Source organism: Leucopleurus acutus (genome assembly GCF_964270905.1).
Source record: "Leucopleurus acutus genome assembly, chromosome: 11".
Taxonomy (NCBI): Eukaryota; Metazoa; Chordata; class Mammalia; order Artiodactyla; family Delphinidae; genus Leucopleurus; species Leucopleurus acutus.
The window spans coordinates 1149305-1173922 of NC_139152.1; the positions used below are offsets into that span (position 1 = coordinate 1149305).

Sequence of the window (24618 nt, forward strand, 5' to 3'; positions counted from 1 at the left end):
CTCAGTTCAGGGAAAGCGTCCCCAGCCCTGCACCCCGCGTGTGAGGTCTAAGGTGGCTCCTTACCGCAGGCAGCAGCTACCGCCGACAGCAGGGCTTAGTGCCGAGAGATGGAGGTGTCTTGGGAGCACTGTTTCTTCAAGGCTTACCACCTTCTCATCTTCTGGGTTGTGGATGGAGAGATGGCGTGTAAACTTTGCAAGTCCCATCCGTGTGACAGTTTGCCAGGGAGACAGTCGTTTGGATCGCACCCCAGGGTGCGGATGAGGCGGGTTTTGTAGGGAGCAGGACCGTGCCCTTCAGTTGCGGGGCCAGCAGGAGGGCTGTGTGCGTCACCACCTGGCCACACAGATGCCAGTTCCTTGTTTCGGTGGCTGTCCTGTAAGCACATCTGTAAGGGTCGCTCAAGAGGATAGCACAGGGACCTCCCTGGCGGTCCCGTGGGTAAGACTCCGCGCTCCCAATGCCGGGGGTGCGGTCCCTGCTCGGGGAGCTAGATCCCGCGTGCCGCTGCGTGCGGCCTAAGGGATAAAAAAGAGGCTAGTATAAATTTCTTATTTGATCTTCAAATGGACTTGGTCAGAAACTTGACTCAGGCTGTTGTGGCCCTACAGTGAATGCTTCTTGTGCTCCAGGTTTTAAAAAATTTTAACTTTTTGGATAGTATGTTAAATACCATGAGTTAATTCCAGAATTATAGGAGAAACAGGGTTTAGATGTTCCTCTTGCAAAGAATCTTTAGGAACTTGGACCTGGTTCCTAGCTAAGCCTCCTTTTTGTGTTCACAGCACTAACCTTTGAAATGTCTGGAACTTGACTGCTTGGTTGTGAGCGTTTTTTCCCCACCTGGGGTGGTCCAGGTGACTGCTGTTTGCTGGTGTTCTAGGTGTTGGGAAGAAAATGGGCTTTGGAGTAATGTATACCAAGTATTTAGTGCAATGCCTGACACACAGTAGATGTTTAATAACCACGAATGATTTTCTTCTTTCCTGTCTGGTTTTGGGAGACCCATGGATGATGAAATCAGATGCAGTCTTGTTTGCGTGCTTGCTTCTTAAGTTAGGACTAGTCCCTCAACCTCCCCACTCCTCTTCCCATCCCAACCCCTAGCTCTCACACCAAAATTTTTATGGTACATTAAAAATGAAACTCAAACCTCCAGACCTAGAAGTAAATATCAAACAAGAAAAAATTGAGCTCTTCCTTCCAGCTCATGTGTGCATTTTTTCAGAAAGGATGGTGTACACCGTGGAAGAGGTCTTACACTGCTCACACAGGTGAATAAATGGTCAGAGTGGACCCTTTCTTGGGTCTGTTGAGAAGTCCTGTGGGTAAGGATTTTGGTTGTCGTTGGTTTAACCTGTCCGGGCGGAACCATAAACTCTTCCTAATTTCTCCTGGCATCGGCATGTAAGAAATGGCCCAGAGTGAGTGACACCTGACCAGCAGGCAGGGCACAGTCCTAGATTTGTGGGCTCTGCCTCTGAACTGGGGTTTACATGTACCCCCTCCTGCTTGTACCAGGCTCCATGAGACCAGATGAAAAGGCTGTCAAACCCAATGTTCTTGAAAGAGTAAGTAGCACCATGGTTTATGTATGTCCCATAATACTGGGAGTCACATTTTAATAATAATCGTACTCTGGATTTATTTATTGCTTTTCTTTGAAGAAGTGAAAGCTTTTTCATCGTCTGTTATCATTGATTTGTTTTTGTCTCTGAGGTCATCAAGTTTAGTGCAGTGTGTTTTTCCTACCTTATAGATGAAGAAATGGAGGTGATGTGATTTGTTCTAAGTAGTGAGTTGATGCCTGAATTGGGCTTCAACTGAGTTTTCCTTCTTATGGAATTTCTTTCTTTTTTTTTTTTTTTAACATCTTTATTGGAGTATAATTGCTTTACAGTGGTGTGTTAGTTTCTGCTTTATAACAAAATGAATCAGCTATACGTATACATATATCCCCATATTCCCTCCCTCTTGCGTCTCCCTCCCACCCTCCCTATCCCACACCTCTAGAAAAGCACCCAGCTGATCTCCCTGTGCTATGCGGCTGCTTCCCACTAGCTATCTGTTTTATGTTTGGTAGTGTATATAAGTCCATGCCACTCTCTCATTTCGTCCTAGCTTACCCTTCCCCCTCCCGGTGTCCTCAAGTCCATTCTCTACGTCTGCATCTTTGTTCCTGTCCTAACCCTAGATTCTTTTTTTTTTTTTTTTTTTAGATTCTATATATATGTGTTAGCATATGGTATTTGTTTTTCTCTTTCTGACTTACTTCACTCTGTAGGACAGACTCTAGGTCCACCCACCTCACTACAAATAACTCAATTTCATTTCTTTTTATGGCTGAGTCATATTCCATTGTATATATGTGCCACATTTTCTTTATCCATTCATCTGTCGATGGACACTTAGGTTGCTTCCATGTGGCATTTCACTGATTCGTTTGTAGGGGGAAAAAACCCTCTTTTTTTGGAACCTGGAAAACTTAAAGACACCAGGCCATTGTGCTTTTTAGATTACTAGATAGCTAAGAATAGTTAGCATTTGTTGGGTGCTTATGTGTGGGAGCCTATGCCATCACCTCATTTCTTCCCCACGACAGTGTACAAGGTGGGACGTTTATTTTCCCTGGTTTTACATGAACAAGGGTTTGGTGAGACCCAGGTCAAGGCAGTGACAGAAAGCAGGGCTGGCACTCAAAGCTGGGCTGATTCTGAAGTGTGTGCTCCTAACCTGCATGCTTTAGTGGAGACTGGGGAGCAGACGGCAGAGTCCCTGACACCTGTTGCTGCTGCTTCTCTGGGTCTGATGGGCTGTGGTTTTACAGGGGCTTTAGTTTTCTTTCTTTCTTTTTTTTTTTAAATAAATTTATTTATTTATTTTTGACTGCGTTGGGTCTTTGTTGCTGCACGGGCTTTCTCTCGTTGCGGTGAGCGGGGACTACTCTTCGTGGCGGTGCATGGGCTTCTCATTGCGGTGGCTTCTCTTGTTGCGGAGCACGGGCTCTAGGCGCGAGGACTTCAGTAGTTGTGGCATGTGGGCTCAGCAGTTGTGGCTCACGGGCTCTAGAGCGCAGGCTCAGTAGTTGTGGTGCACGGGCTTAGTTGCTCCGCGGCATGTGGGATCTTCCTGGACCAAGGGCTCGAACCCTGTCCCCTGCATTGGCAGGCGGACTCTTAACCACTGTGCTACCAGGGAGGTCCCTGGGGGCTTTATTTTTCATTGAAGTGGAATAGTAGAAAAGATTCTGGGCTTTTCTTAGACCAGAATCTTTCTTTAGACAGATCATTAGTTTAGGAAAAATAGAGCTGAAAACGATCTTTACTTGGAGAGTGTGAAATACTTAATGAGGCCAGATGGGGAGAATAGGGATAGAGAGAATTGAAATGGTTTGTGGACGGAGGAAATTTGTGATATTCTAACCCAGGGGACACCTTTAGTACACAGGCTTTTTAACTTAAGTGGCAGGTTGAAATTGTAAACCTGGAGGCATGGCACTTGGGCTAGAATCTGTGCAGTAAATAAGGCTCTCAGTTTCTGCTTTAGATGGCAGAGTTGAAAATCTGATTCTTCTTTGGTCTTTAACTTCCACAAATAATGCGGTACATTGTGGGAATGGTGGGGATATTGTTGGGAAATTCACCTAAACTCTCTGTGGACTTCCCCTTCCTCCAGCCACCCTTCTGTCACCTTTGGTTCCACTTTTCAGAATTCAGCTCTGAACCTGTGGAATGGCGTGTGGTGGTGGAGGGCATCGGGCTTTGAGGTGCGTGATACGCACCAGGGGACAGAACAACATCCCTGCCCCCTGGGGCTCAGCTGCACATGACTTGCTGTTTTCTTGGTGTGGGCTTTAGCTGTCTTGAGGTGTATGGTCATTGTTATCAAGAAAGTGGGGAGGGAGGACAGGAAAACTATCCCCCTAAACCCTGCAGTTCATTGACTTTTTGTCAGTGTCAAGTTTCACACAGAAGAGAAAATTGCCACGAGTTAAAAAAAAAAAAAGGAAGTGGTGACAATCAGATTAAAGAAGGGAGAAGAAGTAGGACTGTTGGTTTGTACCCTGGTGAAAGGTGGAAGACAAAGGGCAGAAGCTTCTGCTAAGGGGTCAGGTCCCTGGCAGGAGAGGTGCCTCCACAGTGTCTGTGCCGGAGGACGGACAAGCTCGTGTGGGTGTGTGGATGAACACTGGGAGAGTGGTCTTTCTGCGTTAGGCGGGTCTACAGAGGCCTGTTTAACCGTTGACCTAGGGACCTAGTGAAGGGTCCGGTCTGGTTAAATCTGGAAGGAGAGGAACAGTACTCCGTCAAGTGGTTAACTAGTAGCCTTTATTGATTTTTTCCTTACTGTTAAAGCAAATAACTACATGAGAGGCGGAGTGAAACTTTGGTTGGTCCCGGCTTTGCCCTGTCTCCGGCCCTGCCTCTTTTCTGTTGCTGATTTAAGCAAAGCATGGAGGAGGCCTGAGTCCCTGTGTCTGTGCTGGAGCTTGGGAGAGAGAGGGGCAGAGCAGCCCAGAGGGAAGACCAAGGGCAGGCAATACTTCCTCCAGCCCCGGCCGCCCCCCGGATTATACCAACAGATCTCCACGCAGGTCGTCCCGGCCTACAAAAGGCTGGCTTACAAAGGTCCCGGCTACCTTCCTGGCTGCCTTCCTCACAGCACGCACCCCCACGACCAGGCTGCCTTGTGATTGCCAACGCTGGGTCTGTGAGTAGCAGAGGAAGAGAAGTGGGGAGAGTGGCATCCCGATGGTGGCGTCTGCAGTCCCGCGTCCAGATCGTTAGCTGTGTGCCGGGCCTGTTCTGAGTGGGTGCATGGTGACCGCTCTCAGTCCTCCTGGCCGTCCGAGCGGGTCGGTGCTGCGATGGCCCCTGTTTCCTGCACACAGAGAGCTCAGTGATTGTCCCGTTAGAAAAGGTGGACTTAGGCGTCATTCAGACTCAGGCATTCGGTTCTGGAGTTGTGCTCTCACGGACCAGTCAAGGGCAGCTGACTTACCTGTGTCATGGGGGTCAGCCCTTCCTCTCTTCCAGCCTTCCCTGCACTGTTTCACATTGTCCCTCTCTTCACTTTTGAGTTATCTGTTTGAAATGCTACAGGAGAGATGTGTTTAGGTTAACTCGCATATTCCTTTAAAAAGGGGGCAGGGTCAGAGGAGGTAATTCTGAAGCATTCAGAGGGGAACACAGGTGGGCTTCCCAGAAGGGACACTTAGGACAGTGTAGTCTTCGGGGACCTAGTGGCTGGGCCATGGGATCTGGAAAGAGGGTTGATTACAGGTCTGCTGTCTGAAAAGCTGAGGAAACCCTTCCCCTTCCCTCCTCTACCTTTTTGCCTGGCCTGGGTTTCTGATTCCCAAAACCTGGAGCTCGCACAAACCCTATCATTGCCCTAGCTCAACTACTTTATGGATGATTTTTATTTAATTTATTTATTCTTTTCTAAACGAGGTAGTGTGGGATCCTAACCACTGTTTGGAACAGAACCTTTTACCCAGTTTGGTCGTGACTGGTCAGAGTCATTTGTTTCCCTGTGAAAAAGGAAAAGGAAGTATTTTAACTAGTGACATGGTCATGTTTCAGTTTGTTTCCAAAGCAGATAGGCTTTTGTCAAAACCAGACTTGCAGACATAGGGAAAACAAATCAACCTTCTGCCTTTGGCATTTTTAAGCACCCTTAGACAAGTGGGTACCCTGGGTAATTATATAGGAGTAGCCATCACCTACCGAGCGCTACGGTGGGCCAGACACAGCCCAGCGCCTTATGTGCACGCACCACGTCTAGTCTCCTGCTTCACACCAGGGAAACTATTGCAGAGAGGCTAAGGTCCGTAACCTTAAATAAGTTGCTGAGGCTGGATGACTCCAAATCCTGTGCGTCTAATCACCTCGCTGTAAGGTGACATGTTGAGGGAGCAAAAAGAAGAGGAAGCAAGGAAGAAAAAGGCAGTATGGGGCAGGGAGAGAAATGGGAGAGATGGCAGTGTGCCTGGGCCCCCAGGACTCACTGGATGCTGTGTGCCTCAGTGGGCTGAGCAGGGCCCAGAGACTCCTTGGACCTCGACCACCCTCAGGGAGCCCGGGGACAGAGGGGCCGGAACCTAAGAGCTTTGACTTCATGCTGGGACTTCCTCTTAGCACATGTTTATTGAGCAGCTGCTATATGTAAGGCACGTGCCAGACAATAAGACGCTGTCCGCCTGCAAGTGGGAAAAGCACAGATGCAGAAAACCATAATGTGTTGTGATTAGTGGCTCCACTGGCCAGGGAGCCCTGAACATGGAGTGGTAAGAAAATTTATACTAACGGGCAAAATATTTTTTTGTCCATTTGGTTTTGTTAATTTCGTACACATAAGATTGAGAATTTCTAGAAGTTACCCCCGTGGCTATTGTTTCAGGAATGTTTGTATATTTGCAAACAGCGGATCTGTTTGCAGCTGCTCTCTGAGGAGCAGCCCAGCACCTTGGCTGTAGGAAAGGCTGGGGCCACCTCTCCTTCCTGAAGGCTGCCCTTTGGCCCAGCACCACTGCCATCTGTGGCTTGTGCTGCTTGCCTTGGAGGTGCCAGTGCTCTGGGCTGCTGGAGTACCGTTTCCCAGGTGCTCTAACAGTGGGAGCAGTCGTGAGCAGGGAGGCGCTTAACCGATGCTTTGGGAATTAGATTGGACCATGTTACCTCTGAGGTTCCTTTCTAACTCTAGGACCCTGATACTGTGCCTACAGGGACCTGGGAACTCTGTGGTCGCCTTGTGCCGGTGCCTGCCAGCCCTCCCACTCCTCCTTCCTTCAGTATCTCTTTGTCATGTGCTGTATTTGGAAACTGATCTATTGTGGGAAAGGCCTAATGGGACTTCTTGCTGGATATGCTCAGTGAGATACAGTTTTTGCTTGTGTTTTAATCTTTTATTTTAGAAGACCTTTGGATCACTATGATCAAGTCCACTCAAACAGAAATTACTTACATCTCTTGGCAGTGGTTAAGCATCTTCCCCTCTGCTCCCTGCTGTATTGGTTGAGTTGACTCCATTTGGTAATAACATTTAGGACCCTTTCACATGTTGCTAATGAAACATTCTCTATGTCCATGACCAGTGACCTCAGAGGAGGGTTCATCAGCTTAAAAATATACTTGCTTCAAGCAAAGTTGCTGTATGAAAATGTGGATTGACCTCCAAAATATAATTGTGTGTATCTGTACTTCTTGGCTTTAAATTTAATTCTTCACAGTAAAGGAATTTTGCAACAGAATTCCTTCTCAAAGAATTCAGAATTTTGCTTTCTTGTATACAACTTTCCCAGGCAGTCTGATCTTCCACCTTTGGTGGAAGTAGCTGCCTGTCACTTTTACCTGCCTTGCCCTCTCCATGCCCTACACAGATGCAGCCTCAGAGCCGCAGATGGTACTAGCCCCAGCCTCTACGGGCTTCCAAGCGCTGTCCTGGCTATCAGTCAGGTCTGGCAGTGCCTGGCTGGCCAGCCTCTCCGCATGCAACATTCATTTGCACCCCAGGAGCCGTCTGGACCGTGGTGCAGTTGCTCCCCTCTCGTGCTTGTTTCCAAGCTGCTTTTGCAGGCTTTTATGAGGCCCAGGTGCTTGGGCATATGCACCAGGCAGGAAGAGCCAGGGTGGAGTATAGATTGTTCCCTGGTAGGACAGTAAAGGAGGGCAAGGGATTTGGCTGAAAGCCTTACTTATATTAAGGTGTGGGAAAGGTGAAAAGGCAACTAATTTATCCGGAGTATGCTTTATCAGTACACTGTCATGACATGACAGTCTCCTTTAATCCTTATAACAATCTTGGGAGGTTACATATATGATGCCCACTTAACAGGCTGGGAAACATGAGGCTCAGTGACGTTAGGTTGCTTGCCTGAGATCTCTTAGCTGGTGAAGAGTGGAGCCAAATTAGATTAAAACCCAAAATGTGGGAGTGAGTCTCTGTTTTCCTGGTTCATACCCGGTCTTTGCAATCTTCAAGCCCCGCTTCTCCATGCCCAGGTTTCAGGGGTTGCCTGAATAATCTTACCTGAGAAAGAAGTCTAGAGGGAGAGGAAAGAAAGAAGGAATGACATTTTCCCGGGTTCCATGTCACTGTAAAGAAAAAAATCTTGCCTGCCATTCCAGTTCTACAAGGATCAAGCTATTAGCCACTGCAGTTGCCCACTGACAGTGCAGCCTGAGAGGAATTCAGGATGGAGAAAAACAACCATTCTGTGCTTTGGATGTGCCGGCCCCTAGATAGTTAAGATGCATATCTCAGGAAGAATTTCAATGACCCCAGATTCTTGCATCTTCCCATACACAGAAAAGCAGTAAAATCGATAACTCATCCTTTTATGCTTGACTACATGTTTCTCCCAGCAAAAAAGTTCATATATACTCTGGCTCTTCCCTCTCCTCTTTGGAGCAGCTCCTCAGAGCTGTCAGAGAGGCTGTCTCCCGGGCTGTAGTCCTCAGTAAGGTCCCCAAGTGAAACAACACCGCCTCGCTCTCGCTCTCTCGCTCTCTCTCGCTCTCTCTCTCGCTCTCTCTCTCTCGCTCTCTCTCTCTCACACACACACACACACACACACACACTCCCCAAAATGTGTAGTGGTAAGGAGCATGAACTCTGGAACTAGACTTCTACATCATTTACTAGGGTGTGTGACCTTGTATATGTTATTTAACCTCCCTGGGCCTCAGTCTCTCCATCTGTACAATAGCATGACAGTCCTATGTGCTTGGTGTGGCTGTTGAGCATTTAGAATCCTGCCGGCACTTGATAAGCAGCAGTGAACACCCTGAGTGTTAGCTGGTACTGTTATTGACTGAAGGGACAGTCTCTGGGGGAGCATGTGTGGCTCCATGCTTACCAATGTGAAAGCACCCCCAAACATACCCCCCAACTGCTGCTCTCTGTCTCATTACTCTCTGCCTCATCCCTGGCTCTGCATTGTTTTTCTTATTAGCAACTCTTTGGACTTCCTGGAATAATTTGTTCATTAATTTATCATCTGTTGGGCCCCTTCTCCGCCTGTTGCCCTGTACTGGGTATTAGGGCAGGGCCCAGGTTCCTAGAGGTATTTGACCTTGTCCCTGCTTCAGAAGATACAATATGAATGCACAAGACGGTTGGGTAAAGGAAGAAGAAAAGCAGTGAAGTGCCAAATGGCACAGACAGGTGACTCCAGTCTTTGGGGAGAACAAGGACAATAACTTACCTTTTGAGTCTTTATTACATGCACAGCGCTGGTTTAGATGGTTTACATGCACTGTCAGCCCTGCAGTCCAGTGCTGCTCTGGCACCCCTGCTTTGCAGATGAGGGCGGACACCCAAGTGTCTCGTCCAAGGGCACATGAGTGAGAGGAGCTTGGGGTTTGGACCCTAGTCCGCTGACTCGTGGGCCTGCATAGGCTGTGTCCCAGCTTATTGATGGGGTTGTCTAGGCGAGGTGAAGGGGTGCCCGGAGAGAGAGTGAGCACGGCGCACCAGGGCCTCGGTGAGGAGGCCAGCCTGGTGGGGTTGGAGTTGAGCTCAGTGTTCATGGACCACGGAGCCACATTGGGTCTGGGTGTTGGGAAATGAGTGAGACGTGTTCCTTGCCCTCTGGAATCTTACTGTAGCTGGGGAGACAGACACACAAATAGATGATTTCAGTGTAGTGTGGTAGGGTCTGTGATGAGGGTGAGTATAGGGTGCTGTGGAAGCAGAGGAGAGGAAACCAGGAAATGTTCCTTTCCCAGCGTTTCCCAGCGTCTTGGAAGGCAAGTTAGCAGTGAGCTTAGCAGTTGAAGGCAAGAAGAGCTAGCTTTCTATTCTTTCTTTCCTTCTTTCTTTCTTTCTTCTTTCTTTCTTTCCTTCTTTCTTTCTTTTTAAATTTTTATTGGAGTATAGTTGATTTATAATGTGTTAGTTTCAGGTGTACAGCAAAGTGAATCAGTTATATATATATATATATATATCTCCACTCTTTTTTTGGATTCTTTTCCCATGTAGGCCATTACAGAGTATTGAGTAGAGTTTCCTGTGCTATGCAGTAGGTTCTTATTAGTTATCTGTTTTACATACAGTAGTGTGTGTTTGTCAATCCCAATCTCCCAATTTATCCCTACCCCCCTTATCCCCGGTAACTGTAAGTTTGTCTTCTACATCTGTGACTCTACTTGTGTCTTGTAAATAAGTTCATTTGTACCCTTTTTTTAGATTCCACATATAAGCAATATCACCGGATATTTGTCTTTCTGTGTCTGACTTCACTCCGTATGACAAAGGCAGAAGGTAGCATGAACAAAGGCATTGCTTTTTGGGCTTTTCTTGCTAAAAGCAAGGTTGTCCACCTGGTCTGATGGATGCCAGGTTACAGTGTGAAGTATATAAGCAAGGGAGAGTTCAGAGGTGTTTGAACACAGAGCAACAGCACGGAAGTAATATTTTGTGTCAGTTAATCTTATGGAGTGGGGAGAGATGAGAGTCAGGCAAGACCAGCTATGGGAGGAGTTGGCAAATTTTCTCTGGAAAGGGCCAGAAAATAAGTATTTTAAGTTTCAACGGGCCATATGGTCTCTGATGCAACCTCCCAACTGCTGTTGTAGTAGGAAAGCAGGTAATTGGTCAGTGAATGGGCGCGGCTGTGCGCCAATAAAGCTTTTATCCCCCACCCCCCAAATCTGAGTTTCATCTAATTCTTCCATGTCACGAGATAGTCATCTGTCGACTTTTTTCCCCAACCATTAAAAAGATATAAAAACCCTTCTTCACTTGCCGGTTGGATTTGGCCCACAGGTCATGGTAATAATTCAGGTGTGAATGACAAGAGACTAGAACAGGATGTCTGCAATGGAGATAGAGAGGCAGGGAGTTGATGCCAGGGGCGCTTTGGAAAGAAGACACTGATTAGATAGAGGAGATAAGGAGAGGGAAGAGACCAGGGGACACCCAAGTTTCAGGTTTGGTGCCTTCCCAGGTTTGGTAAAACTGGTCTTGTTTTACATGGGCCAAGAATATGACTTGATTCTGGAGAAAAAACCCAGAGATACTGATTCCTTAGGGGCTCCCAGACTGTCAGCACCGTGAATTCTCCCGATTGTCTCACACATATCTTTGCTGCCTTGGCCTTCAGGTGCTTTAGGCAGGAGATGGCTGCTGTAGCTGGGTCAGTGAGCCCACCTGTTTGTCGGGGCACAAGAAAAGTTTATCTTTTGGATAACTTTTTTTTAAAAATTAATTTTATTTATTTATTTATTTATGGCTGCATTGGGTCTTCGTTGTGGTGCGTGGACTTCTCATCACTGTAGCTTCTCTTGTTGCAGAGCACGGGCTCTAGGCGCTCGGGCTTCAGTAGTTGTGGCACGTGGGCTCAGTAGTTGTGACGTACAGGCTTAGTTACTCTGCAGCATGTGGGATCTTCCTGGACCAGGGGTCGAACCCGTGTCCCCTGCACTGGCAGGTGAATTCTTAACTGCTGTGCCACCAGGGAAACCCTCTTTTGGGTAACTTTGGATGTAGTTTCAGACTTACAGATAAGTGGTAAGAGCAGTACTGGGAGCTCCCTTGTACCATTCCCTAAATTTGCTAATTAGGTTTTATTAATTATTTACACTTTGCCCCATTTGCTTTATTATTCTTCCCTTGCCGACCTGGATTCACATTCCAGCTCTGCCTTTAGTGGCTGTGGAATCCTGGACCAGTGTCTTAATCTCTCCAGGCCTCGCCTGTCACCTCCCTCGTAGAGTCCTCAGTAGAATTTGATGAAATAAAATACACAAAATGCCAAGCGTGATATCGCCTGGCTGGTAGCACATGGTCAGTAAATGTTAGTTCTTTTCCTTCCTCAGCAGCCCTGGAAGAAGTGAGTCAGTGAAGGAAGCAGGGAGGAGCAGGGGAAATCCTGAGTCTAGGTGTAGAGAGAGGGACAAAAACAGTGTGTCAGAGATGTGACCATGAGAGGGAGTTGTTTATTATCAAACTTTGACACTAAGATGAGGGTTTAGTTTTTTTGTTTTTTTGTAACTTTATTTTGATATAATTTCAGAAGAGGCAAGAATAGTACAGGGAGCTCTTGTTCCAGAAACACACATTGTTTTCGTTTTGCCCCATTTGCTTTTTCATATTTTTTCCTTCTCTTTGAATAAACTAGGGACATTGACCCCTCAATAATTGAGTGTTTTTTTCCTAGGAACAGGGATATTCTCTTAGATTTTGACAGGGAGCCCTAGGTTCTAAAACTGGGAAGTGGCATGGTGTGAAAGTACTTGGGGAAGATGGGCTGAAGTCCAGGGGTCCTGTGGGCGGGCAGTTTGGAATAATTTCCACTGGAGGGTGATGAGGGCAAACTGTGACCAGAAGTGGGAGGGATACAGACCCAGGAGATGTTTAGTGGAGTCTTGGGATCGGGGACAGGGAGGGGCAGGGAGTAACTGCACTGCTTTCTGGCTAGGAGAGCAGCACGCATAACTGAAGAAACAAACTCAGCTTTAGTTTATACTTGGGAAAATGAAACGTCTCTCTCTGCTTTTATTCATATTACAGTCTAAGGAAGATAAAGGCCCACCAACTCCTGGCCAATGGGGATAGAGTATCTGCTGCATTCTTTTTTTTTTTCTTTTTAAGATTTTTTTTTTTTGATGTGGACCATTTTAAAAGTCTTTATTGAATTTGTGACAATATTGCTTCTGTTTTATGGCCCCCAGGTATGTGGGGCCTTAGCTCCCCAACCAGGGATTGAACCCGCACCCCCTGCATTGGAAGGTGAAGTCTTAACCACTGGACCACCAGAGAAGTCCCTCTGCTGCCTTCTTAGAGGAGCAGTACTTCAGGCTTTGTCATGAAGCTAGTCAGTAAAGACGAGCATTCAGGTTAGGGTTAGGGTTAGGGTTAAGTCTCACGTAGACCTAGGAGTCATTAGTGACAAAGGCAGGTGGTAGTAAAGGATGGTGGGAAGCCAAGGACCAAAACCACTCTTGGGAAGGCGGCTGGGCAGGATCCACAGGGAACCAAGGAGAGGAGTGCAGACCAGAGACAGAATTGGGAGGGAGGGAGGGAGAGCACCCAAACTGAGCTCCAGGAGCCGGGAGCTGGAGTGGTGGGTGCTTGTGGGGCTCTGTATTTTCCAGTGCAGGAGCCAGAACTTCAAGCAAGCTTTAAGGAACGCCCTGTGAATAATGCCACCCAGGGTGCTAAACCAGATCAGACTGTCGAGGGTTTAAAATTAGCTTCCCAGTGCCTGAGTGTTTTGTGGAAGAAATACCTCAGGGAGAATATATCAAAGAAGGTGTCTTAGAGTTGAGCTTATACTAAGTATTAAAAGACCCGGCCCCTGCCCTTTGTAAAAGAAATGTGTTACAGGGAAGATTGTTCTAGTCTCTCTGGCTTTAAAAATTCCCAGCTCTAAAAATCTTGTTATAGGAAAGTCTTGAATCCCTCTGGAGTGTTAGGGGTGAAGTAACTATAGGGTTATATTTTGTTTCTACAAACATGCATGAGCACCTTTTGTGTACTAAACACTGGGAGTGTAGGAGTGAACCATGGCCTGCCAGAGCCTGTTCATACCTTGTGGTTAAATTTTCAGGAATTTTGCAAGTTGGTTGTTAAATACAGCTATTATTAAAAATTAAGTCTAGGGACTTCCCTGGTGGTCCAGTGGTTAAGACTCCGTGCTCCCAGTGCAGGGGGCCTGGGTTCGATCCCTAATCAAGGGACTAGATCCCTCATGCCACAACTAAAGATCCCTCATGCCGCAACTAAAGATCCCTCATGCTGCAGCTAAAGATCCTGCAGGCTGCAACTAAGATCCAGCACAGCCAAATAAATAAATAAATATTTTAAAACTTATAAACTTATAGTTAAATAAATTGTATTGAAAGCAAAGGTAACAAATACTCAAAATTCATTACTTCCTCATTATTTTAGCATGAACTGTGCTCTCAGGTCTCTTGCCCCATATGGTGGAAATACTGTATAATTGTGAACTACAGTACATTTCCTCCCAGCTCTGTGTTCAGAGATGTACGTAGCTTGAATTTGGCCATGGTGGGAGTATTTACACCACAGAAACCAACAAACACTACACATCAGGGCTTGATTTGTTCATTGTCTAAGAAAGTGATGAAAAAATGTTAACATTTGCAGTTTAAACTTAAAGTGTTTTGTGTCCATATCCAGTACATTGTGAACAGCACAAAAATTTGAGGAAATACTTCTTTTAGTATTTGAAAAACTAGGGTCCAATTCAGCAAAGAAGCTGCTTATATCATGTTTGATATACATGTTCTTTTTTTTTTTTTTTTTTTTTTGCCTATGCTTCGCAGCATGTGGGATCCTAGTTCCCCGACCAGGGATTGAACCCGAGGCCCCTGCAGAGGATGTGTGGAGCCCTAACCACTGGACCGCCAGGGAAGTCCCAAAATAAATCTTTTTTTGTACAATTTTGTTTCACTCCTTAAGGTAAATGAAAACTGACATTCACTTTATTTCTCAGTTGAGTCCATGGATTGGCCATAGATATGAGTTAGACAAAAAAAATCTATGACAGGTTTGTCCGAGAGTCAATTGACTATATGGAATTTACAGTAAAGAGCATTATATATTTTATACTCTATTACTTATTACTATATATTTATTACTATTACATATTTTATTACTATTATATGCTATACATCTTTAATATTTATTTATTTATTTATTTATGGCTGCGTTGGGTCTTAGTTGCATCACGTGGGATCTTTTTTGTTGCAGCGCGGGCTTCTCTCTAGTTGTGGTGCACGGGCTCCGGAGCGCATGGGCTCAGTAGTTGTGGTGCGCAGTCTTAGTTGCCCCTCGGCATGTGGGATCTTAGCTCCCCGACCAGGGCTCCAACCCATGTCCCCTGCATTGGCAGGTGGATTCTTAACCACTGTGCCACCAGGGAAGGCCCTTGTTGTTTTTTTATATCCACCAGCAAAGCATCCTAGAATTCAGGTTTAGAAGAGACTGCAGACAGAGACTATATCACCCTGATGTTTAGGGGGCGTGCTGGGCTGGGAGAAGGAGCTGGAGAGGGCTCCCTGTCTCCTCTGGGCTCGGACCGGCTCACAGAAGTCCCTGAGTGCAGTGGGGGAATTCCTCTAATGAAATCTTTGGTGGAAAGACTCAGCACCTCTGTTCTCTTTATTTTATCAACATTTGTTGAGTACCTACTGTGTGCCAGTCCCTGTGTTACTTACGAGAATACAGTGACAAAAAAGACATGGTTACTGCTCTAAACAGTTTTATTATATAATTCACATACCATACAGTTCATTAAGTGTAAAATTAACTGCTTTTAAGTATATCCGCAGCATTGTACAACCGTCACCACAATTAATTTTAGAACATTTTTATCATCCCCCAAAGAAACTCTGTACCCATAGCAGTAACTCTCCACTTCTGTCCAGTCCCTCTCCCACTAGCCATAGGCAACCACGAGTCTACTTTCTGTCTCTATGGATTTGTTATTCTGGGAAGTTCATATAAATGGAGTCATACAATCTGTGGTTTCCTTTGACTAGATTGTTTTCATTCAGCATAATGTTTCAGAGTTCATCCATGTTGTAGCCTGTATCAGAATTTCATTCCCTTTTATGGCCAAATAATACTCCATTTTACGGATCTACTACATTTTCCTTATCCATTCACCAGTTGATAGACATTCGGCTTTTTGCTACCTCGAATAATGTCACGATGAACATTCGTGTACAAGTTTCTGTGTGGACGTGTGTTTTCATTTCTGTTGTATATATGCATGCCTAGGAGTGGAATTGCTGGGTCTTGTGATACCTCTGTTTAGCATTCTGAAGAGCTGCAGAACTGTTTTCCAAAGTGGCTGCGCTATCTTACATTCCCACCTGCACGGTATGAGGCTCCCGGCTTCTCCACATCCTCGCTACCACTTGCTATTATCCTTTTGGTTCTAGCCGTCCTCGTGGGTGTGAAGGGGTATCTCATTGTGGTTTTGATTAGCATTTTCGTAGTGGTTAATGATGTTGAGCATCTTTTTGTGTGCTTATTGACCATTTGTATATCTTATTTGGAGAAATATCTATTAAAATCCTTTGCCCATTTAAAAATTTGGGTTACTTTTTAAATTATCAGGCTGTAAGAGTTCTTCATATATTCTGTAAATGAGTTCCTTATCCAATATATGATTTGCAAATATGTTATCCCACTCTGTGGGCTCTCCTTTCACTTTCTTGACAGTGTTCTGTATGTTTCAAAGTATAAAAGTTGTTAGTTTTGACAGGTCAAATCTGCCCTCAGTTCTTGAGTAAATCCAGATTTACATGACAAATTTCTATGCTTTCAGGTGTTTCTGTTATATTTAACAAGTCTCTACAGTTGAATAGTCTGTAGTCAGTTTCATAACCTTTAATACTTAGACCTTATGTTGGTGACTTTGTTTTAGCGTTTTAGAAACTTAAAATCTTATGAAAGCAGAGACTAAGGCATATAGGCTCTTTATAGCATTTTACTCACTATGTTGCTGGTAAAAACAGCCATAAGCTGATGACTCTTTTTTATTTATTTATTTTGTTTTTGCGGTACGCGGGCCTCTCACTGCTGTGGCCTCTCCCGTTGCGGAGCACAGGCTCCGGACGCGCAGGCTCAGTGGCCATGGCTCACGGGCCCAGCCGCTTTGCGGCATGTGGGATCTTCCTGAACCAGGGCACGAACCCGTGTCCCCTGCATCGGCAGGCGGACTCTCAACCACTGCGCCACCAGGGAAGCCCGATGACGACTGTTAAACACACTGATTGGGGGCCAGGCTTCTGGGAATAGCTGGAGGTTGGACACAGTATACTGAGGTTGTATTTAGGCATAAGTCAGGAAAATGGAGCAGTGTCACTTCCCATTGTAGTCTTAATTCTCTTGTGTTATCTAGTGAGATTTTCAGCTCTATTTACTGTAGTATAGGCATGGAATTTAATAATTAGAAGTGTATCTGGGTTATGGAGATAAGTTACCACAATGAAAAACGTGAACTACCTCCTGCCCTGATCCCTGCAAGATACTTCAGCAGTTTACCCTCTCCCTATGCTGTTCAGACAAGTCTAAAAAGCAGTAAGACATCTGACTTACGTAATAGTGTTCTGTTGGCTGTCTCATTTGCTCCCTTCCTACCGCCTGCATAGCAGTAAGTAGGGTAGTATGTCCCCTCTAGAAGGGAGCCAGCTCAGGAGGTGGGCTGTCTCTGTCCAAGGTCGCATTCCCACTAGTCATGGGGATGCTGGGGTATCCTTGGGGGGACATACTTGGGATTACTTGCAAACGTGGTTTTTCAGTGCCTCATTTGTTCTGTATCCCTTTCTTTATCGGGTATTTCCATTTCTAAGTTGGGGTAAATGAATGTGTTGATTTTTTTCTTTGTATGTAATCTGAACAAGCGGGTATAAACCATGTAGCTGGGGCCTAGAGGGTGTGTGGAGCATAGGAACAGACATGTGAGGGAGAGGGAGACCTGGGTAAGGACAGTGGGGAAGGTGAGAAGTCCTGTCTGTGCAAATGCAGGACAGTTGTGGGGTTTATGAAATAGAGTGGGAGTCAAGTAGGGTGTAAGACAGTTTGAAAATTCCCAGGCTTGTTCACTGTTACCCGTGAGGTATCAGAATGCCTTTTTAGCAAGTGTACTTGCGAAATGAAGCATAGTCGCGCGTCCCCACTTTGAACAGAGCTACCTGTGATCAGTGGGTGACAGTGGGTGATGGTGGCATCTTGGATTGCTTCTGGCCTTTCTCTTTTGCAGAACTCAGAACCCTCCACATGGTTTTGTGATCACTAGGTCAACCCAAGACTGGAAGTTCTGTCACGGAAGTCACCCTTGGGATGTTTTTGGAACGTCTTTACCTGATTTGCTCTTGGTGGGACAGACACCTGAAGACGGCTGTGATGTGGTTAAATGTGAGGGCTCCAGAGCCAGATTGTCTGGGTTTACTTCCATCTTCTACCACTTAGAACTGCGTGACCTTGAGTACGTGACTGTCCTGTTTCTTGACCCAAGAATGTGGATAATAATATCTATATCACAGGGTTATCTATTGTGAGAACTAAGTGAAATCTTGTGTAGACTTCATCACAGAGTGAGCCCATATTAAATGTCAGCTACAATAATTGCTGCTGTTCTTGTTGCTGTCGTTAATTTGCACCCAGCTCTTATAAGTGAAGTGGGTCGTCAGGTTGGGTGTGAGAAGAGATAGCAGCAATCTAGTGACTCCGCTTGTTGGGCTCTTGCGTGTTAGGCCTGCGGTGTGGCTCTTACATGCCTTAGTCCATTTACTTCTCGTGACGTCATGCAGGGCAGGTTTATCACATCATGGAGGGCCGTGCTCAGGTCAGACAGCTGCCTCCACTTGATGACCTCATGCTTTCCTTGTCTATGGCCAGTTTGGCAGCCAAAGTAACAGGAAAGTCATCCTTTGCCCAGAGCCCGTAATATCAGCTACTCACATAAGATGTTGCCTGAAGGGAGGTAAGATTTCCAGAACATAAACTTTTTTGGGAGCAAGTCTTTTCTGTTGTGATGATTGAACAGTGAGGAGGAGGAGAACCTCAGGGGCCTCATCTTTTAAAAAGGCCCATGATCACCAGGTGCCTATTGGTCTTCCTTTCACCCACAGGCAGGTACCCACAGCCTTAACTGCGACCCCAGCCTGCGGGGTGAGGGTGGAAGGGGGCTCAGGCCCCATCCTCCACTATCATAATACAGGCAGCTTCAGGATGGGTGCAGGGCCTTGGGTGACCTGCCTGTGTCCCCGCCCCTCTGGGGAAGGAACATGTGCTCAGTTACATATTCTCTAGAGACAAGGCCCTTATCAGGTGAATAATTTGCAGAAATCTTCTCCCATTCTATGGGTTATCTCTTTTTTTTTTAGCTGCGTAGGGTCTTAGTGGCTGCATGCGGGACCTTCGTTGAGGCACCTGGGGATCCTTTGTTGGGGCACGGGCTTCTCTCTAGTCGTGGCATGCGGGGTTTCTCTCTCTAGTCATGGTGCGCGGGCTCCAGGGTGTGTGGGCTCTGCAGTTTGCGGCCCGTGAGCACACCAGTTGAGGTGCGGGCCCAGCCACCGCGCAGCACGTGGGATCCTAGCTCCCCGACCAGGGATCAAACCCCTGTCCCCTGCGTTGCAAGGTGGATTCTCTACCACTGGATCACCAGGGAGGTCCCTGTGGGTTGTCTTTTCCCTTTTTTTGATGGTGTCCTGTAAAGCCCAACATTCCCTTGCCGCCAGGCCCCGCCGTTTTTCCCTGTCGGTGAGGCTTTGCCTGTGTGGGATGCCACAAATGTAGAGAAGCCCGGGGGGGGGGGGGGGGGGCAGCAGCCCCTCCCCCTCAAGGTCACTCAACCTGAAGAAGAGTTAAGATTAAAGACCCAAGTTAGTGGGCACGGGGTCAGGGTGGAGCTCTGCCTAAAAGAATCCGGAACTGCAGCCTGGTGTGGCCACGCAGGTGAGCTCGGAGCAGCACGGCCCAGGACTGCCTGGCGCTTCAGGGGCCGGGCCTGGGGCCCTGAGCGGCAGGTACTGGCTGGCGGTGCGGTCTGGAGGCTGAGCACCGAGCACAGTAGGGTGCTTCCCCTTGGGCCCGGCGGAGCCAAAGACTACACAGCCGGCGGCTCAGGTTACAGTTGCTGTGGGAACTGTGACCTTTGCATTTCCTGGCTTATGCGTGGAATTTCAGTTGCGTAATTCTACAACAACTTGGATTTTTCCTCTTCTCACCCTCCTTCTTGGCATTTAATTTTTTATCCCAGTGAGTGAGATCTGTAGCCCTCTGCCTGTCTGTCTCCTCCTGGGGCAGACAGTCTCACTCACACTCCTTTCCAGGCCGCTCACCCAGAGTGTGCCAGGCAGGAGACCGGCCAGGGCCTGACCGGTGGGTACCTTCCTGTTGTCCCCTGCAAGGCCCTGAGGCTGGGCCAGCCGGCCTGGAGAGGCTTCTGGGCTGGACTGCTGTGCGGGTGTCCAGGATGGGCCCAGCTGTCCCTTGTGTGTATTTCTCTCAAACAGGCCTTGCTCGTTTCTGCTTGTGCACTTGAGCTTACCCTGTTCTGCGCGCCTGGAGCATCCTCCCAGGTGGCTGAGCTAAATTCTCCCGAACTTCAGTTTCCACTTGCAGTCCTACCCTCTCTGGGAAACCTGTCATCACTACTATGGCCTAAAATTACCCCCTTCCAGGGAACAACATACGACTTGAACATTTCATTTGGCATTTAATTAGATACTGTCTCAGGATATTTTTCTTGTTGGCTCAAGAACATTTGTCATTTGGGGTGGAGGGATGGTCCGGTTTTTTTTGTTTTTTTCTGTAAGATTCTTGAGGGCCAAGGTTTTAAGTCATTGCATTGCTTGTTAAATGGTCAGTGGTTTATATTTGAATGAAGCATGTGTTCTCTTGGTGTCTGCCATGAGGAAGGCATTGGGCCGAGAGCTATGAGGGACACAGGAAGAAGCAAGGTCCTTAAATCCACTTTCCTTAAGATGCCAAGCCTGGCTTTCCATGATGTGGCCTTGCCTGCCCTGCTGTCCTCTTCTTCCTCTCCCAGTGACCTTTAAACCCAGAGTTCCTGGAAGGCCCACGTCTGTTCTCACCTGATGGCCGTGCACCTGTGCCTCCTCCTGCCCCTGCAGGAAGCTCCCGCCTTCCCTCAGCTCCACCCTCCACCTCAGGCGAGACAGCACTTTGCTCCTGCCGCCTTCCTGACCACCCCAGCCAAGGGTCCCTTGTGTTATTTCCTCTTACCTTCTGCTCTTCTCTCCCCCTCAGACCTCTTCACGGTATGTAAGTATGAACTTGTTTTTCTGTTTGTGTGTTGACATTTTTGTCCTGGTGGTTGTGTCCACCACTGCATTTCCATCCAGTATAGGAGACATTTTGTTCACTTCTGTACTCAGACCCAGCATGATGCCTGGTGTTTGGTAGACTCACAATAAATGCTAAATGACTGAGTATTCTTATAGAAACAGATGTATTTTTTTTGAGAGACAAGAAAGAAATGTAAAATGACTAGCGTTTTATCCTATAGATTACAGTGCTCTGGTCGGCTTGCAGTAGACAGGCCTATGGAACCGGCCAGTGCCCCTCTCTTGAGATATAAATGGAAACTACTTTGATCTCAGCACAACACATGAGCTTTTTTCCTTTCCTCTTTCATCCTTCCATTTCCCTCTCTCCTTTATTCCTTTTTTGGCTTGTCTTAGAAATGATTTAAGGCATCTTGGGCCCTTGATCTGTGCTGTGGGTGAGGCAGGACTATTATTCTGTTCTGTGTAATTCTAGACGCTTATTTTGGGACCTGTGGGACACTCAGTTTTTCCTAAACTCTCAGAATCATTTTTGAGAAGCAACCTTATGCTACTGGCCAGAACAGCGAGGCGAACGGGAGCTTGGAGTCTCATCGCTCTGCCGATTCCCCTCGGGCAGATTGGTGTGGGTATGTGTGCTCTCCCTAATCTTTTAAAGTGGACTTAATATTCAGCTTTCCCGTGTGCTGGAGACTGTCTTAAATAAAGAACCTGAAGCCCCTGGTGAAGTAATGTCTCCAAAATACTTCAAACTCATCAGGGAAGAAAGAAGTGCTGTGTAAACTCAGAGTGTAATTATTAATCAGACTTTCCTTTGGTCCTCTTCTCTGCCCTGGGTTTGCCTTCCGCGGCTGCTTGGGCTCCAGAATTCGCAGACGGAAAGTCCCTGGGCCGCCTCTCCCGCCCTCCTGGCACAGGGGCCCGGACTGCACAGAAACGCTGCTCTGAGGGACTGGCCTTGGTGTGCAGAGCGGCTGTGTGACTGCGCCCCAGTTCCATGGCATCTCCAGCTGCCTTCCAGGAGAGGGGTGGCTCTCCTGCTCATTGTCGGATGGAGTTGGAGTTCTGAGTCCTTGAGGAGCAGTTTGCCGGCGTGGAGCCCACACGGGGGTCTCCATTCTCTACCCCAGGCCACACTGGTCGGAGCTTCTGCTGGGGGACAGATAAAGACCCTCTGCAATCAGAACTGTGTCCATTCACTACAGTGGCACGTTGTCTTCCTTGTTTTCAAGCTTTAGTTTTCGCTTCTGAAAAAGCATCTGATTTCTATAGTAATAACATACATACATTAAAAAAAATCCAAATTTAATAAAAGGCCAAATTCAGAAGCAGAATTTGATAATTTTCCCTTCACTGCCTTTTCCTCCCCTCCTCTATCCCGAGAAGTCCTATCCCCTAATGCCTGTAGCATTCCTGGCATACAACAGGTGTTTTCATGGTCCTTAAATTGGGGGTGGTGAGAAGAGGTACCAAGTCCTGCTGTCTAAGCCATACAATTTATCATTGTTCACAGAAGTGTAGAATAATATTTTATTTGTTGTGTCTTCCTTGTTCCTATTTATCTTGTCCTCTATTTCAGCACCGCACCCCACTCTGAGGTAGTGCTTCCTGAACTGTGTTCCACGGACTGTTAAAAGGGGTCTGGAGAAAAGCAAAAGATGTTCTTAATAAGATGATTGAATTTTACTCAATTTTTTGGTAGGGGGGAGGATTTTATTTATAAACCTTTTAAAAACTAGTCATTTTTGCAACAGTTCATTTACCCATGAGCCCTTTTGATTTGATTTGTGATTAATAAAATACATAATAAATTAATAAAATAATTTAAAGATGTATCTAAAATGTTGAATTCATAGTTTGAATCCTTAGGTGTTTTCTTATTTGTCGTCCCATGCTAATCTAAGTGTGCCTCATACCTCTTGCGCTCCTTTACTGATTCCTTCTGTAAATTTTAACTTAAAACTGCTTTGTGGTCAAATCTGTTTGAGGAGCGCTGCACTCAGTCTTACCTTGGCACTCCCTGTGGTATGGTCGTGGGCACCGCGGCATTATCTGCTCTCTGGGACACCGCAGGCTCACTTCACCATGGTTACTTATTTTAGCCTCACCTCAAAATCCTTATCTCCCTATGAGGCAAATAGTATTGGTCTCTGTTTTACAGCAGGGAGATGGGGCTTCAGAAGCCTGCCTTCACTGACTGAGGCCCAGTGGTGGGTGGGTCTCAGATTCAAGTCCAGATCTGTGGACTCTGGAGCCCGTGCTCTTCACACAGGAGCTCCTGGCATCTGCAGTACTTGTCTTTTGAGCAGCTGTGTCCCTTCCGGACGGTGGGTTGAGTTTGTGCCCAGGTCACGGTCCCCTCCTCCCCCCAGCGTGCCTGCAGAGGAGGCTCCAGGCTCGGGTTTGAGCACGCGCACGCCGGTCACGTTCCCCCTTCCCTCCGCCCAGCTTCATCCCACCCGTCCTCCAAGATCTCTTTCATTATAATAGTTAACTGTTTGTTGTAATTAAGTTAGCTAAGTGTTTATTGAGTTGAATCTGTTAGAACTTTGTCATCTAGTCTCTACTCGCTTCTGAACTACTATTGTCAGTAGGATTCTCTGCCAGTGATTCCCCATGCTTTGGGCAGAGTCTGTGTGTGTGTGTGTACTGCCCATCGGCCAGTCTTGTGGATCTATTGAGTAGATTCATCAAACGTCATAGCTTGAGTTAATGACATCGCGAATATATATGTTCTGCTTTTTCTGCAGTGCACGTAGATGCTGTTGTGATTAACAAAATACAAATTCATTGGAAAATGTTGAACTCATAGTAGATTTTTTTTATTGTTAGGCATTTTTTTCAATCAACAAGGTATTATAAGGAATGCCATATATCACATAATGATCAAAAAAGAAATAGTTGATGGTAAAAAGGAGTTGTAACTGAAAAAAGCTGGAAACTCCTGGCTGTACCATTCATTTCGCGGTTATGTACTTTTTTGTGTTTTTAGTTATTTTGTGTGTCGTCTTAAGTGCTTAGCTGGATCCTAAGCTCCGTGAGTGTGGGACCTTTGTCTTACACGCCCTCTGTGCCCCTTGGTGTGCTTGCACATAGTCAGTGCCCAGGAAGTGTTTTCAGATTTGGTTTAGTCCTTAGATCCTGTTTTTCCCGTTCCACTCTTTTACTTTCTTGAGCTCCCTCTTGCTTTTCTTCTTTTGTCTAGTTTTTACAAGTAGTCCTCAACCTTCAGTAGTCTTCCATCACTTAATTGCAGCTGTTTGTTGTGCTCCAGCTGCACAGTCAGCAGACATTAGGCAGGGCTGTGGCCCGGTATGTTATTGTTGAATTAATTATTTATTGAGCATTTTTGCCAGGCATTGTGGAAAACGCTATAGAGATGCATTCTCTCATTTACTTCTTAGAAATACCCTGTGAAGTAGGTACTATTTTCACCTCCATTTTACAGGTGTGCCAACTAGGAATTGGACGGCTGAGCGTGTGGCAGTCAGGATCCAATCTCTGTCTGACTCCTAAGCCTGTGCTCGGAAGCCTTCTGGTGTCTGTGCCTCCTGAGATCCTGCATGGTTGTTCCCCTAAGGAATTTTCCGTTGGGAAACAGAAACAATGGCAAACAATACTGCTTGGATGTGAGTAAGTATGAAATTGTTTGGAACTGCGAAGGCGCCCAGAGGCGGAGGCACTCAGGAAGGGCTGGGGGAGGCGAGGGGCTCTGAAACATGGCAGGGAGATGAGCACGAGCGGATTCAGGTGCTGGGAACCACGTGAGCCATTTCCAAGTGAGAGGGATGTGCCCTGGGGTGGGGTGGAGTGGGGTTG

At 46.7% G+C, this 24618-nt stretch overlaps 1 protein-coding gene across 1 annotated transcript in view; it reads left to right on the forward strand.

Annotated features, from left to right (window-relative positions):
- Positions 1-17947: 17947 nt before the first annotated feature.
- MICAL3 (microtubule associated monooxygenase, calponin and LIM domain containing 3) overlaps positions 17948-24618 on the forward strand; it is a gene marked incomplete at its 3' end in the record, with an annotated part of 156281 nt that continues 149610 nt past the window's right edge. The window contains exons 1-2 of the mRNA XM_082851131.1: positions 17948-17969; positions 24248-24432. The remainder of the gene's footprint in view (positions 17970-24247; positions 24433-24618) is intronic.